Source organism: Nanorana parkeri, unplaced genomic scaffold (assembly GCF_000935625.1).
Source record: "Nanorana parkeri isolate BGI_ZX_2015 unplaced genomic scaffold, ASM93562v1 scaffold420, whole genome shotgun sequence".
In the NCBI taxonomy this organism is placed as follows: Eukaryota; Metazoa; Chordata; class Amphibia; order Anura; family Dicroglossidae; genus Nanorana; species Nanorana parkeri.
This window is the reverse complement of record NW_017306688.1, coordinates 273,271-289,447: the sequence shown is the minus strand read 5'-3', so window position 1 is coordinate 289,447 and position 16,177 is coordinate 273,271. Positions and strand designations below refer to the sequence as shown.

General features: G+C 47.9%; 1 long non-coding RNA gene across 1 annotated transcript in view; it reads right to left on the bottom strand.

Annotated features, from left to right (window-relative positions):
* The window catches only part of LOC108789809, a 20,257-nt gene extending 4,733 nt beyond the window's left edge, over positions 1 to 15,524 (bottom strand). The window contains exon 1 of the long non-coding RNA XR_001941416.1: positions 15,360 to 15,524. This is a non-coding gene — a long non-coding RNA (uncharacterized LOC108789809). The remainder of the gene's footprint in view (positions 1 to 15,359) is intronic.
* Between the last annotated feature and the right edge of the window lie 653 nt (positions 15,525 to 16,177).

Here is a 16,177-nt window from a genome sequence, read left to right as displayed (position 1 = left end):
TTCCTGCAGGGTATACAGTACAGGAAGTGAAGGGAAATCCCCATGAGACATAGAGAGCCTTTTTATCCCTTCCTTTTGCTTTAGATATACTTTAGGTGTGGTTAAAAGGTACAGCAAAGCACAGCCAAAATGCCCAAGTAGAGAAGAGTGCTTTGAATAAACTTTAAAGAACTCCTCAAAGATTTACAGCATTGCTTTGGTGGAGATACATGTAAAGTTGTGTGTGACACAATCAAGAGTTACACTTCTGTAACTAGATGCCAGTTGCTATTAGTCCCGGGGCATTGCTCTGCAGTGCTTGGTGACAGGGAAATCCCTATAGACCTCCATAGGATCAGACAATCAGACTACTTCTATATACTGGCTGCAAGGGAGCGGAAGCAAGCTGCAGAAGTGAACCTTTGTGAACTTCCTAAACAATTTTACATTCTTCTGCTTTCCTATTCATTTCAGTAACTCTGATTAGCTGTCAACTTGATTTTTGTCTATAACTGTTCTTATAAAAGTGTGGCAGATCTGCTTTGTCTCTTGCTGTTGAATCATATGGATGAAAATGTAAAAGACAAGTGCAACCTAAAGCAGCCTTTCTTAAAGGAGAACTATGAGGCGAGTGCTTTTCACTCACCTCATAGTTCTAGCCGACCTGTGACAATGAGACTGTCACAGGTCGGCTCAGTAGATCGGGAGATGAGCGAACACATACCAGGTTCGCTCACCTATAGATCCTGTCACGGCTCTCTGCCGGGACAGGTGGAGGGGCTGGATTCCCCTCTCCCCGCTCCGATCTGCCAGCGCTGACTGGCGGAACGGACGGGGGAGGGGGCAGGTACAGCTGGCTCTGCCTCTAGATAGCCAGAGCCAGCTGTCACTCACGCAGCTGGGCGGATCCCGTCATCTACGTCGGGATCCGCTCCGGCGTCTCAGTATACCGCGAGCTGTAGTTCGCGGTATACTGAGCTTAGGGTAACGGGAGGACGCTAGTTTGTGTCCTCCCGTTACCCTAAGGAGAACTATGGGGAAAAGCCCTGACCCCATAGTTCTCCTTTAACCTTTATACCCCAGGGGAACCTTGAAATCATTTGCAGTTCTAGGGGATCCCCTGGTATATTTAACTTATTGGTGGTCAGTGGGAAGAATGCTACTTACATTGGTGATCAGTGGGAAGAATGCTCCTTACATTGGTGATCAGTGGGAAGAATGCCCCTTACATTGGTGGTCAGTGGGAAGAATGCTACTTACATTGGTGATCAGTGGGAAGAATGCTCCTTACATTGGTGATCAGTGGGAAGAATGCCCCTTACATTGGTGGTCAGTGGGAAGAATGCTACTTACATTGGTGATCAGTGGGAAGAATGCTCCTTACATTGGTGATCAGTGGGAAGAATGCCCCTTACATTGGTGGTCAGTGGGAAGAATGCTACTTACATTGGTGATCAGTGGGAAGAATGCTCCTTACATTGGTGATCAGTGGGAAGAATGCCCCTTACATTGGTGGTCAGTGGGAAGAATGCTACTTACATTGGTGATCAGTGGGAAGAATGCTCCTTACATTGGTGATCAGTGGGAAGAATGCCCCTTACATTGGTGGTCAGTGGGAAGAATGCTACTTACATTGGTGATCAGTGGGAAGAATGCTCCTTACATTGGTGATCAGTGGGAAGAATGCCCCTTACATTGGTGGTCAGTGGGAAGAATGCTCCTTACATTGGTGGTCAGTGGGAAGAATGCTCCTTACATTGATGGCTAGTAGAAAGAAGGCCCCTTACATTAGTTGCTAGTGGGAAGAATGCCCCCTATATTGGGGTCTAGTGGAAAGGATAAGCCGCAACCTGTTCTTCTCTATGGGAGTATGCCGCCGTACGCTCACCCGAACTGCATATCTGTGCAGGTGTCCGTGAGTACGGACACCCGCACGGATGTGCATTTCGGGTGAGCGTATGGCGGCGTACTCCCATAGAGAAGAACAGGCTGTGTGTGCTGTGCTTCTTCCCGGGAGCGGTCCGATACGGCCGTGCACGCCGCGCGGATCTGTACGGACCGGCTCTTATCAGTGTGAATGAGGCCTTACAATGAGTGGGCACAGTGCCCCTCACATCAGTGGCTACTGGGAAGAATGCCCCTTAAATCGGTGGCCTGTGGAAAGAATGTGCCTTATGATGAGTGGGAAGAATTCCCCTCACATTGATGGCTACTTAGAAGAACGGCCCTTACAACAGTGGCTACTGGGAAGCATGCCATTCACATTAGTGGCTACTGGGAAGCATGCCCCTCACATCGGAGGCTAGTGGGAAGAATGTCCCTTACACGGGTGGTCAGAATTCCACCCTTACAGACATCACTAGGTTTATGCAGCTAGCTCTGCCAAATGGTATTGCCCCCAGAACTATGCAGGTACCATCAAATAAGAGGTCAATTAGACAGCTCAAGGAACCCCTAGCAACCTCTGGAGGAACCCTAAAAGTTCTATGGAACACTGGTTGAAAATGATTGACCAAAATCTAGCAGCAATATAAATGAAATAAAATAGACATTGGGGGATAGTTTTTGTTCCTGGTTCAGTCACTGTTTACACCATTGTAGTCATGAAATGACATCTTCCCATGCTTGTGTTAGAACACACAAAGGCTTCCCACTGGGTCACTTTCCTGGAGTACGTGTTGTGCAACTTCCACTCTTTCAGTAAAATTAAACTTCAAAGCACGGTCTGAATCTCTTTGGTGCCTGGGATAAAGTAGCTCTTCTGTCCTTAAAAGTATACATGCATTGTAAAACAATGTGCACCTATTATTTTTGCCCCTTTGCCCAGAGCTAACTGATCCCACCCTCCCTATCCACAGATGTATACTTACTCCCAACTGATAGGCATGGCTTCTGTTGTATATTTACATGCTGCACTGCAAGTCCTTTCTGTGCTGGTCATGCCTGTGCTTTATAGACCCATGGACTATGGATATGGGAGACGAAGGTAGACCAGACTCATAGAAGTCTACGGTGCTTTAATGTTCAGGGCTGGCACTGGATGTAATAAACAAACATTCTTAAACATAACCCCATAGACATCCCTATTCTAAGGGACTTGTGGACTATCCCTCAGCCTCCACCTATATAGGCTTCAAACTCTGCATTGTATGTGATGACATCAGGAGACCTCTAAACAAGGAAGCATGGAGGTGTGAATGGAAGAGGCTGCAGGTTAGGGCTGCAACCAATGATTATTTTCATCATGTATTAATTGGATGATTATTTTTTAATTAAAGGAATAAAAAAATAAAATAAATACCATCCTAAATGTTACATAAATACACTAATGCAGTGTTGCCAACAAAGTCTACTTTATAGATTAAAACTGCATGCACATTTTTTTGCAATCGCACTGCACTGGAGCGCTTAGCATTGTGGTACCGTGCGTTCCAGTGCGGGCAAAAACACTGTGGGTGGAAGGCGCATTTGGGGTGCCATTAAAATGAATGGGACTGCAACACACCTCCTGCGGCAGGCCGAAAATGAAAAGGACTTTTCCACACATTTTATTTCTTTTTTTAATAATTGTCTTGTAAGCACATGGCACTCTAATAGCTTCAGCCCGGGAATGACAGCTGCCAGTGGCAAGATTCTCCACATGGCAGCTGAATGTAAATACAGCAGGTAGTGGGCGGGTGCAATAGCCAGCCTGCTATTGGCCATTTCAAACTGCAATAGCCGATAGCAGGCTGGTTATTGCACCTGCCCACTGCTTGCTGTGCCCTCCCCCAGTGTGGAGGAAGGAGCTAGGGCAAGGGTAGGCAAACTACAAATCCCATCTTGCTTCTGCCTCTGGGAGTGATGCCTATGGCTTGCAATGCCTTATGGGATTTGTAGTTTCAGCACAGAGCTGTGCTGAAACTAAAATCGATAAAATGTATATTTAACAACTATTTTAAATTATCGATTAATCAATTAGTTGGTTGCAGCCCTACTGCAGGTGCCAGTCCTGGAGCCTGAAGGGGCAGTGATCAGGTAAGTAGAATTCCTATACACTATACCTCTAGACATAAAAAAGCAGTTAACCTTTGCGGTGCTGAGGTAGTCCCAAAGGATTTTTTTCTGCTTGGAGATAGGAAATAAACGAATTAGTGTCAAGAAGCTCGCAAAAAGGTGAACCTTCTGTAAGGTATGACAGGTCCACTTTATACTGAACTCTTTTACATGTATGCAAAATATCTTTACAAAGACTTTACGACCTCTTTATACAATCCACATGCAACACACACAATTCTGGTCCAGAAAGCGGAGGTTGTACGAGGACGCCACAGAACAATCTCCAAGACACAACACCTCCTAAATACGAAGGGGACATCTTGCTTTCATTTCCCAGTTCCCTTGTAAAGTCAGGCAATCGGCGCGCAGAATTCTATACTAAAACCAGCTTAACAGGCCTGGAGGGTGCTATAAGGCTCTGTACAGGCAGCTGCGTTCAGATTTTTCCATGCTTCTTGTTCATTTCAAGTCACTCTTAATCTCTACCAGCTGACACAATAAATCTGTGTTCTTCATTAAAAAGAAATAAATAAATACTATCCAACATCTTGCCTGCCGAATGTTTGAAGGAAAGGAATGTGCAGAGCTGACTTTATGGGAAAAGGTTTTATTGTGAAGACATTTTGTGATTCTTCACTGGCAGAGTCTTCTCAACTGTTGTCTGCGTGCTCAGGGCAAACATCCACTGCCACGTGGATAATAGTATGTAACTGTTACAACAATCCCCAGGGGATGGACATTAGACAAACAGCAAGGTCACTCTTCTGTACATATGCCTACATTGAAAGCCAACTGCTGAAACAAAGCTTGCAGCATTGTACATCCAGATGGATAAAACGGAAAAACTAAATATACCGTCTCCAGATCTGTATGTAATGCCCCACATACACGGAAGACAACCTGTCACACTGCAGCATCTCAAACCTTTTACTTCAAGGACCCAAATAAAAAAAAGTAACCATCCTGGGGCCACAAAACAAACTTGGCAAACTGGGCTGAGTTTACTACACAGTCATGTGGCGACCCATCACAAACATATCCGGAACTCAATTTGGGTCCCGGCCCATAGCTTAAACATTGTTAAGACTAAATTGAGAGATACAAAGTAACATTGTATATAAACATTGTAGAGAGGGAAGATAGAGAGATACAAAGTAACATTGTACAGAGGGGAGAGAGAGATACAAAGTAACATTGTCCAGAGGGGAGAGAGAGAGAGACAAAGTAACATTGTCCAGAGGGGAGAGAGAGAGAGACAAAGTAACATTGTCCAGAGGGGAGAGAGAGAGAGACAAAGTAACATTGTCCAGAGGGGAGAGAGAGAGAGACAAAGTAACATTGTCCAGAGGGGAGAGAGAGAGAGACAAAGTAACATTGTCCAGAGGGGAGAGAGAGAGAGACAAAGTAACATTGTCCAGAGGGGAGAGAGAGAGAGACAAAGTAACATTGTCCAGAGGGGAGAGAGAGAGAGACAAAGTAACATTGTCCAGAGGGGAGAGAGAGAGAGACAAAGTAACATTGTCCAGAGGGGAGAGAGAGAGAGACAAAGTAACATTGTCCAGAGGGGAGAGAGAGAGAGACAAAGTAACATTGTCCAGAGGGGAGAGAGAGAGAGACAAAGTAACATTGTCCAGAGGGGAGAGAGAGAGAGACAAAGTAACATTGTCCAGAGGGGAGAGAGAGAGAGACAAAGTAACATTGTCCAGAGGGGAGAGAGAGAGAGACAAAGTAACATTGTCCAGAGGGGAGAGAGAGAGAGACAAAGTAACATTGTCCAGAGGGGAGAGAGAGAGAGACAAAGTAACATTGTCCAGAGGGGAGAGAGAGAGAGACAAAGTAACATTGTCCAGAGGGGAGAGAGAGAGAGACAAAGTAACATTGTCCAGAGGGGAGAGAGAGAGAGACAAAGTAACATTGTCCAGAGGGGAGAGAGAGAGAGACAAAGTAACATTGTCCAGAGGGGAGAGAGAGAGAGACAAAGTAACATTGTCCAGAGGGGAGAGAGAGAGAGACAAAGTAACATTGTCCAGAGGGGAGAGAGAGAGAGACAAAGTAACATTGTCCAGAGGGGAGAGAGAGAGAGACAAAGTAACATTGTCCAGAGGGGAGAGAGAGAGAGACAAAGTAACATTGTCCAGAGGGGAGAGAGAGAGAGACAAAGTAACATTGTCCAGAGGGGAGAGAGAGAGAGACAAAGTAACATTGTCCAGAGGGGAGAGAGAGAGAGACAAAGTAACATTGTCCAGAGGGGAGAGAGAGAGAGACAAAGTAACATTGTCCAGAGGGGAGAGAGAGAGAGACAAAGTAACATTGTCCAGAGGGGAGAGAGAGAGAGACAAAGTAACATTGTCCAGAGGGGAGAGAGAGAGAGACAAAGTAACATTGTCCAGAGGGGAGAGAGAGAGAGACAAAGTAACATTGTCCAGAGGGGAGAGAGAGAGAGACAAAGTAACATTGTCCAGAGGGGAGAGAGAGAGAGACAAAGTAACATTGTCCAGAGGGGAGAGAGAGAGAGACAAAGTAACATTGTCCAGAGGGGAGAGAGAGAGAGACAAAGTAACATTGTCCAGAGGGGAGAGAGAGAGAGACAAAGTAACATTGTCCAGAGGGGAGAGAGAGAGAGACAAAGTAACATTGTCCAGAGGGGAGAGAGAGAGAGACAAAGTAACATTGTCCAGAGGGGAGAGAGAGAGAGACAAAGTAACATTGTCCAGAGGGGAGAGAGAGAGAGACAAAGTAACATTGTCCAGAGGGGAGAGAGAGAGAGACAAAGTAACATTGTCCAGAGGGGAGAGAGAGAGAGACAAAGTAACATTGTCCAGAGGGGAGAGAGAGAGAGACAAAGTAACATTGTCCAGAGGGGAGAGAGAGAGAGACAAAGTAACATTGTCCAGAGGGGAGAGAGAGAGAGACAAAGTAACATTGTCCAGAGGGGAGAGAGAGAGAGACAAAGTAACATTGTCCAGAGGGGAGAGAGAGAGAGACAAAGTAACATTGTCCAGAGGGGAGAGAGAGAGAGACAAAGTAACATTGTCCAGAGGGGAGAGAGAGAGAGACAAAGTAACATTGTCCAGAGGGGAGAGAGAGAGAGACAAAGTAACATTGTCCAGAGGGGAGAGAGAGAGAGACAAAGTAACATTGTCCAGAGGGGAGAGAGAGAGAGACAAAGTAACATTGTCCAGAGGGGAGAGAGAGAGAGACAAAGTAACATTGTCCAGAGGGGAGAGAGAGAGAGACAAAGTAACATTGTCCAGAGGGGAGAGAGAGAGAGACAAAGTAACATTGTCCAGAGGGGAGAGAGAGAGAGACAAAGTAACATTGTCCAGAGGGGAGAGAGAGAGAGACAAAGTAACATTGTCCAGAGGGGAGAGAGAGAGAGACAAAGTAACATTGTCCAGAGGGGAGAGAGAGAGAGACAAAGTAACATTGTCCAGAGGGGAGAGAGAGAGAGACAAAGTAACATTGTCCAGAGGGGAGAGAGAGAGAGACAAAGTAACATTGTCCAGAGGGGAGAGAGAGAGAGACAAAGTAACATTGTCCAGAGGGGAGAGAGAGAGAGACAAAGTAACATTGTCCAGAGGGGAGAGAGAGAGAGACAAAGTAACATTGTCCAGAGGGGAGAGAGAGAGAGACAAAGTAACATTGTCCAGAGGGGAGAGAGAGAGAGACAAAGTAACATTGTCCAGAGGGGAGAGAGAGAGAGACAAAGTAACATTGTCCAGAGGGGAGAGAGAGAGAGACAAAGTAACATTGTCCAGAGGGGAGAGAGAGAGAGACAAAGTAACATTGTCCAGAGGGGAGAGAGAGAGAGACAAAGTAACATTGTCCAGAGGGGAGAGAGAGAGAGACAAAGTAACATTGTCCAGAGGGGAGAGAGAGAGAGACAAAGTAACATTGTCCAGAGGGGAGAGAGAGAGAGACAAAGTAACATTGTCCAGAGGGGAGAGAGAGAGAGACAAAGTAACATTGTCCAGAGGGGAGAGAGAGAGAGACAAAGTAACATTGTCCAGAGGGGAGAGAGAGAGAGACAAAGTAACATTGTCCAGAGGGGAGAGAGAGAGAGACAAAGTAACATTGTCCAGAGGGGAGAGAGAGAGAGACAAAGTAACATTGTCCAGAGGGGAGAGAGAGAGAGACAAAGTAACATTGTCCAGAGGGGAGAGAGAGAGAGACAAAGTAACATTGTCCAGAGGGGAGAGAGAGAGAGACAAAGTAACATTGTCCAGAGGGGAGAGAGAGAGAGACAAAGTAACATTGTCCAGAGGGGAGAGAGAGAGAGACAAAGTAACATTGTCCAGAGGGGAGAGAGAGAGAGACAAAGTAACATTGTCCAGAGGGGAGAGAGAGAGAGACAAAGTAACATTGTCCAGAGGGGAGAGAGAGAGAGACAAAGTAACATTGTCCAGAGGGGAGAGAGAGAGAGACAAAGTAACATTGTCCAGAGGGGAGAGAGAGAGAGACAAAGTAACATTGTCCAGAGGGGAGAGAGAGAGAGACAAAGTAACATTGTCCAGAGGGGAGAGAGAGAGAGACAAAGTAACATTGTCCAGAGGGGAGAGAGAGAGAGACAAAGTAACATTGTCCAGAGGGGAGAGAGAGAGAGACAAAGTAACATTGTCCAGAGGGGAGAGAGAGAGAGACAAAGTAACATTGTCCAGAGGGGAGAGAGAGAGAGACAAAGTAACATTGTCCAGAGGGGAGAGAGAGAGAGACAAAGTAACATTGTCCAGAGGGGAGAGAGAGAGAGACAAAGTAACATTGTCCAGAGGGGAGAGAGAGAGAGACAAAGTAACATTGTCCAGAGGGGAGAGAGAGAGAGACAAAGTAACATTGTCCAGAGGGGAGAGAGAGAGAGACAAAGTAACATTGTCCAGAGGGGAGAGAGAGAGAGACAAAGTAACATTGTCCAGAGGGGAGAGAGAGAGAGACAAAGTAACATTGTCCAGAGGGGAGAGAGAGAGAGACAAAGTAACATTGTCCAGAGGGGAGAGAGAGAGAGACAAAGTAACATTGTCCAGAGGGGAGAGAGAGAGAGACAAAGTAACATTGTCCAGAGGGGAGAGAGAGAGATACAAAGTAACATTGTTTATAAACCTCTTACTAAATGCACAGTCAGGGTTTATAACATTTAGCCCTCATTCACACGGGAATCGTCCGGCACTTAAAGCTCCGTGCATTGCCGTATTGGGCAACTCCCGGGAAGGACAGGCTGCTGCGTGTGATTAGTACGCAGCTCCCGTCCTTCTCTATGGGACTACGCGGTAATACGCCCCCCTACGCTCTCCCGCCCAACACGTCGGTGCTGGTGAGCTTACTCGTATGTGACAGGATGGATCCTGTCTGTGTCCAAGCCAGGAAACGCGCACCCCTACGAACTTGCACTTGAGGTGAGCATACGGCCGCGTAGTCCCATAGAGAAGGACGGGGGCTGGTACTAAATCACACGCGGCACCTGTTTTTCCCGGGAGCTGTACGTGCCGGCCGATTCCCGTATGAATGGGACCTTAAAAGGGAGAACTATGAGGTGAGTGATTTCCACTCATCCTCATAGTTAGAGCCGACGTGTGACAATGAGGCTGTCACAGGTCGGCTCTATCGATCGGGAGGTGAGCAGAAACATGCAGCCGATCTGCTCACTTCCCGATCGTCTCCCTGCAGAGAACAGTGACTGTCAGTCACCTCCCCCCGCAGGGATTCCCCCCTCCGATCCTCCAGCGCTGACTGGAGGAACGGACGGGGGAGGGGCGGGCACAGCTGGCTCTGCCTCTAGATAGGCAGAGCCAGCTGTCACTCTCGCAGCTGGGAGGATCTAGACAGTAATGTCGGGATCCGTCCCAGCTGCGGAACTCTCAGTATATGGCGGGGGATAGCTCGCCATATACTGAGCTTAGGGTAACGGGAGGACGCTAGTTTATGTCCTCCCCTGACCCTAAAGAGAACTATGGGGAAAAGCACTTACCCTAAAGTTCCCTTACACTACTTGCTGTCCGGGGCATTTTCTTACTATTTGCGCTCACATGATAAAATATAAAGTTTTGGCTAGAAAACCGCTTCAGACCCCCCAAACAATGATATATGTTCTGGAAGCAGAGGCCCCGTAGAATAAAAAAATGCTAGTTGCAATTTTTTATATCGCACGACGGTATTTGCGCAAATGTTTATCAAACCAGAATGTTTAGGATAAAATACACTAAATTAAAATTTAGCGCACAAACAGAATATAAATACCCAATTTTTGGGTAGAATATAAAAGACGGGGTCACGCCGGGTAATTAGAGACAAAAAGTGTCAAGCCTTAAAATTGCGTTCGCCCGTGAAACCGCAAAAAACTTCAATACCCAAAAAACACTTAAAGCTTTTACCGCTCATAAGTTTAGTGTTGTCAGTGATTGATGGCCCGAGAATTATTGCTCTCACTGCGACGTTCACGGAATGAGTAACATGTGTTGCGCAATTGTCGTTTTTACATGTAGCCACACCGACGCGTGTTTATGTGCGTGCACGTGGGCGGCGGGGACTTTAAAAAAAATGTTATGTTACTTTTTTTTTTACACTAACCTTATTGCTAACAAGGGGACCGGATCACTTATACAAGAAGAGCCTTCGCTGGCTGTTAGAAATGACACCAAGAAAACGGCTGCAGCAGCTTTGTTCTTGTTTTAACCACTTCTGCGGGCCGCTGTATATACGTATTGCGGCACGGAAAACCCTTGCGTTGGACATACTAGAGGAAATGATGGTCAGAGACTGCGGCCATACTAGAGGAAATGATGGTCAGAGACTGCGGCCGTACTAGAGGAAATGATGGTCAGAGACTGCGGCCGTACTAGAGGAAATGATGGTCAGAGACTGCGGCCGTACTAGAGGAAATGATGGTCAGAGACTGCGGCCGTACTAGAGGAAATGATGGTCAGAGACTGCGGCCGTACTAGAGGAAATGATGGTCAGAGACTGCGGCCGTACTAGAGGAAATGATGGTCAGAGACTGCGGCCGTACTAGAGGAAATGATGGTCAGAGACTGCGGCCGTACTAGAGGAAATGATGGTCAGAGACTGCGGCCGTACTAGAGGAAATGATGGTCAGAGACTGCGGCCGTACTAGAGGAAATGATGGTCAGAGACTGCGGCCGTACTAGAGGAAATGATGGTCAGAGACTGCGGCCGTACTAGAGGAAATGATGGTCAGAGACTGCGGCCGTACTAGAGGAAATGATGGTCAGAGACTGCGGCCGTACTAGAGGAAATGATGGTCAGAGACTGCGGCCGTACTAGAGGAAATGATGGTCAGAGACTGCGGCCGTACTAGAGGAAATGATGGTCAGAGACTGCGGCCGTACTAGAGGAAATGATGGTCAGAGACTGCGGCCGTACTAGAGGAAATGATGGTCAGAGACTGCGGCCGTACTAGAGGAAATGATGGTCAGAGACTGCGGCCGTACTAGAGGAAATGATGGTCAGAGACTGCGGCCGTACTAGAGGAAATGATGGTCAGAGACTGCGGCCGTACTAGAGGAAATGATGGTCAGAGACTGCGGCCGTACTAGAGGAAATGATGGTCAGAGACTGCGGCCGTACTAGAGGAAATGATGGTCAGAGACTGCGGCCGTACTAGAGGAAATGATGGTCAGAGACTGCGGCCGTACTAGAGGAAATGATGGTCAGAGACTGCGGCCGTACTAGAGGAAATGATGGTCAGAGACTGCGGCCGTACTAGAGGAAATGATGGTCAGAGACTGCGGCCGTACTAGAGGAAATGATGGTCAGAGACTGCGGCCGTACTAGAGGAAATGATGGTCAGAGACTGCGGCCGTACTAGAGGAAATGATGGTCAGAGACTGCGGCCGTACTAGAGGAAATGATGGTCAGAGACTGCGGCCGTACTAGAGGAAATGATGGTCAGAGACTGCGGCCGTACTAGAGGAAATGATGGTCAGAGACTGCGGCCGTACTAGAGGAAATGATGGTCAGAGACTGCGGCCGTACTAGAGGAAATGATGGTCAGAGACTGCGGCCGTACTAGAGGAAATGATGGTCAGAGACTGCGGCCGTACTAGAGGAAATGATGGTCAGAGACTGCGGCCGTACTAGAGGAAATGATGGTCAGAGACTGCGGCCGTACTAGAGGAAATGATGGTCAGAGACTGCGGCCGTACTAGAGGAAATGATGGTCAGAGACTGCGGCCGTACTAGAGGAAATGATGGTCAGAGACTGCGGCCGTACTAGAGGAAATGATGGTCAGAGACTGCGGCCGTACTAGAGGAAATGATGGTCAGAGACTGCGGCCGTACTAGAGGAAATGATGGTCAGAGACTGCGGCCGTACTAGAGGAAATGATGGTCAGAGACTGCGGCCGTACTAGAGGAAATGATGGTCAGAGACTGCGGCCGTACTAGAGGAAATGATGGTCAGAGACTGCGGCCGTACTAGAGGAAATGATGGTCAGAGACTGCGGACATACTAGAGGAAATGACTTCAGAGACTGCGGACATACTAGAGGAAATGATGGTCAGAGACTGCGGACATACTGGAGGAAATGATGGTCAGAGACTGCGGACATACTGGAGCAAATGATGGTCAGAGACTGCGGACATACTAGAGGAAATGATGGTCAGAGACTGCGGACATACAAGGTCAGAGACTGCGGACATACAAGGTCAGAGACTGCGGACATACAAGGTCAGAGACTGCGGACATACAAGGTCAGAGACTGCGGACATACAAGGTCAGAGACTGCGGACATACAAGGTCAGAGACTGCGGACATACAAGGTCAGAGACTGCGGACATACAAGGTCAGAGACTGCGGACATACAAGGTCAGAGACTGCGGACATACAAGGTCAGAGACTGCGGACATACAAGGTCAGAGACTGCGGACATACAAGGTCAGAGACTGCGGACATACAAGGTCAGAGACTGCGGACATACAAGGTCAGAGACTGCGGACATACAAGGTCAGAGACTGCGGACATACAAGGTCAGAGACTGCGGACATACAAGGTCAGAGACTGCGGACATACAAGGTCAGAGACTGCGGACATACAAGGTCAGAGACTGCGGACATACAAGGTCAGAGACTGCGGACATACAAGGTCAGAGACTGCGGACATACAAGGTCAGAGACTGCGGACATACAAGGTCAGAGACTGCGGACATACAAGGTCAGAGACTGCGGACATACAAGGTCAGAGACTGCGGACATACAAGGTCAGAGACTGCGGACATACAAGGTCAGAGACTGCGGACATACAAGGTCAGAGACTGCGGACATACAAGGTCAGAGACTGCGGACATACAAGGTCAGAGACTGCGGACATACAAGGTCAGAGACTGCGGACATACAAGGTCAGAGACTGCGGACATACAAGGTCAGAGACTGCGGACATACAAGGTCAGAGACTGCGGACATACAAGGTCAGAGACTGCGGACATACAAGGTCAGAGACTGCGGACATACAAGGTCAGAGACTGCGGACATACAAGGTCAGAGACTGCGGACATACAAGGTCAGAGACTGCGGACATACAAGGTCAGAGACTGCGGACATACAAGGTCAGAGACTGCGGACATACAAGGTCAGAGACTGCGGACATACAAGGTCAGAGACTGCGGACATACAAGGTCAGAGACTGCGGACATACAAGGTCAGAGACTGCGGACATACAAGGTCAGAGACTGCGGACATACAAGGTCAGAGACTGCGGACATACAAGGTCAGAGACTGCGGACATACAAGGTCAGAGACTGCGGACATACAAGGTCAGAGACTGCGGACATACAAGGTCAGAGACTGCGGACATACAAGGTCAGAGACTGCGGACATACAAGGTCAGAGACTGCGGACATACAAGGTCAGAGACTGCGGACATACAAGGTCAGAGACTGCGGACATACAAGGTCAGAGACTGCGGACATACAAGGTCAGAGACTGCGGACATACAAGGTCAGAGACTGCGGACATACAAGGTCAGAGACTGCGGACATACAAGAGGAAATGATGGTCAGAGATTATGGCCAGACTAGAGGAAATGATGGTCAGAGACTGTGGACATACTATAGGTTGGAGACATGCTGTAGAAGACAGAGAGAGATTAGTGATCACTGAGGTAGCCACTTTACCAATTAATGCTCCTGCACCCACTGGACTTCTGGGTCCAAGGGCCCCACAACAAGTTCTGAAGGGCCGCATGTGACAAAGGTTGGACACCGCGGCTTTAAAGGCACACTGACCATGTTTCATGTTACACGCACACTTACACTACAACATAGTCACATTGCCCACATCTGACCCCCCACCACCACTCGGTCGTCATAGCAGAGGGACTCATAGATCTCAATGGAGCACAAGTATGGTGACATCTATGCACTTGTAGTCCTTTGTTCCCTCTCTCCATTTCCATAGGCGAAGGTCTGTACAGACCTGGGACTGGAGGAATAGTCTGCAGGAGCCTGAAATCTGCATATGCGAAGCACTGATCGCGGTTGCAATGCTCTACAAAAACATAACTGCACATTTTTTATCTTATTGATGCAGATGCATCTATTAGATATGTGTAAAAGGTGGACTACACCTTTATACTGTCTCTCTAGATCAGGGGTAGACAATCTCCGCACTCCAGCTGTTGAGGAACTACAAGTCCCATGAGGCAATGGAAGACTCTGACAGCCACAAGCATGACTCCCAGAGGCAGAGGTATAACAGGATCTGTAGTTTCAGCACAGCCGAGGTTCTGAGGTTGCCTACCCCTGCTCTAGACATACCCTTCATTTCAGGGTCATGTATGTATGTAGGTCACTATGTCATGTTTTTATTGTAGCCTGCGTCCCCACTGGGGAGATTTGCCTCTCCATTTATACCAGTGACCACTGGAAATCCAAAATGTTAGCCTTGTCCCCAGAACAAGAGGTGAGGGAAAATCTTCCACTGGGGTCACCTGTCTAGGAGGAGATTTCCTCTCACTTCCTGTTGTGTCTCCAAAACAGAAAGTAAGTGAAAATCTCACAGCAAATAAAAACAGACAGTGGATTAAACCCTTTCCTACACTAGCCAAAACTAAGAGGAAGAAAACAAGTTTGGTTTTACATACACTTTATCTCTTCCTGTTACAGATATTTGGCTGGAGTTAGAAGTATACCTGTAAAAGATTTGTATACCTCATACAGGTTCTCTTTAGAGTGTAGGTGAGAATCACGTGACCCTTCCGTACACAAACAATAGTATGAAGGGGAGCTGTTTCCAGGCCAGGACTCCCTTCTATTACAGCAGGCACAGGCTCCATAGACACAGACACAAACTGCCTCCCTACAGCCCCATTGGAGTCTGGCCTCACTCAGAACCCTCACCTTGATGAGCAGCTGCGGCCATCCCGGCTCCTTTATCTTCCCGTTCTCCTCTGTCCCGCTCCGCCCTCCGGGTTGCCCGGTAACAAGATGGCGGCGTATCCAAATGTCTCCTTTTTTCCCCAAAACTAAACGGGAATATGGGTCATGCGGCGCAACCTAACTCGCGTAGGGTGGGGCGTGTACCGCGAACTCGATCGGCAGCCCTTCCATCCAATACGCACCGCTAACAGGTACCAAGCACCGCCCATAAATAACAGGGCGCGGCTTGCAGGTTAGGCAAGTTCCTAGTTGCGTAAGAGGGTGAGTGATTGGCGAGTACGGGAAAGTAGGCATCGTGATTAGCTAGCTGGGGCTGAGAAGCGGATTGGACGGTAGTGCAGAGTGGGGTGGGGCTGCAGATGAGGGGGCGGGACTGTGTGTTGCGACTGCGCTCTCCGGACAAGGTAAAAAGAGAACCAGTCATTAATATGTTTTGCCAAGGTAAACTCTGGATCTGTCAGTAGAGAGTTTGTAATGGAGTGCTAAAGCTGAAGTGAAAAATAAACACGGCAAATAATGGTGAAGCCAGTACAAGATGAACTCTGTGTTGGTTATTAACTTCAGACTGTCTGCAGAGGTGTCAGGCTTATAAAGGGGCATGCGCTGTGGCAACAACAGGGTGTGGCCAAATTGTGGAGGAGGCGTGGCTTAAAGGTTCAGTTTGACATGTTTAGTTTGTAACATGAAACATGGTTATGTTTCCAACCGCTTCCCTTAAACGCCCCCCCCCCCCCAAAAAAAAAAAAACCCCCTCCCCCCTGCCTTTTTTTAGCGTGCTC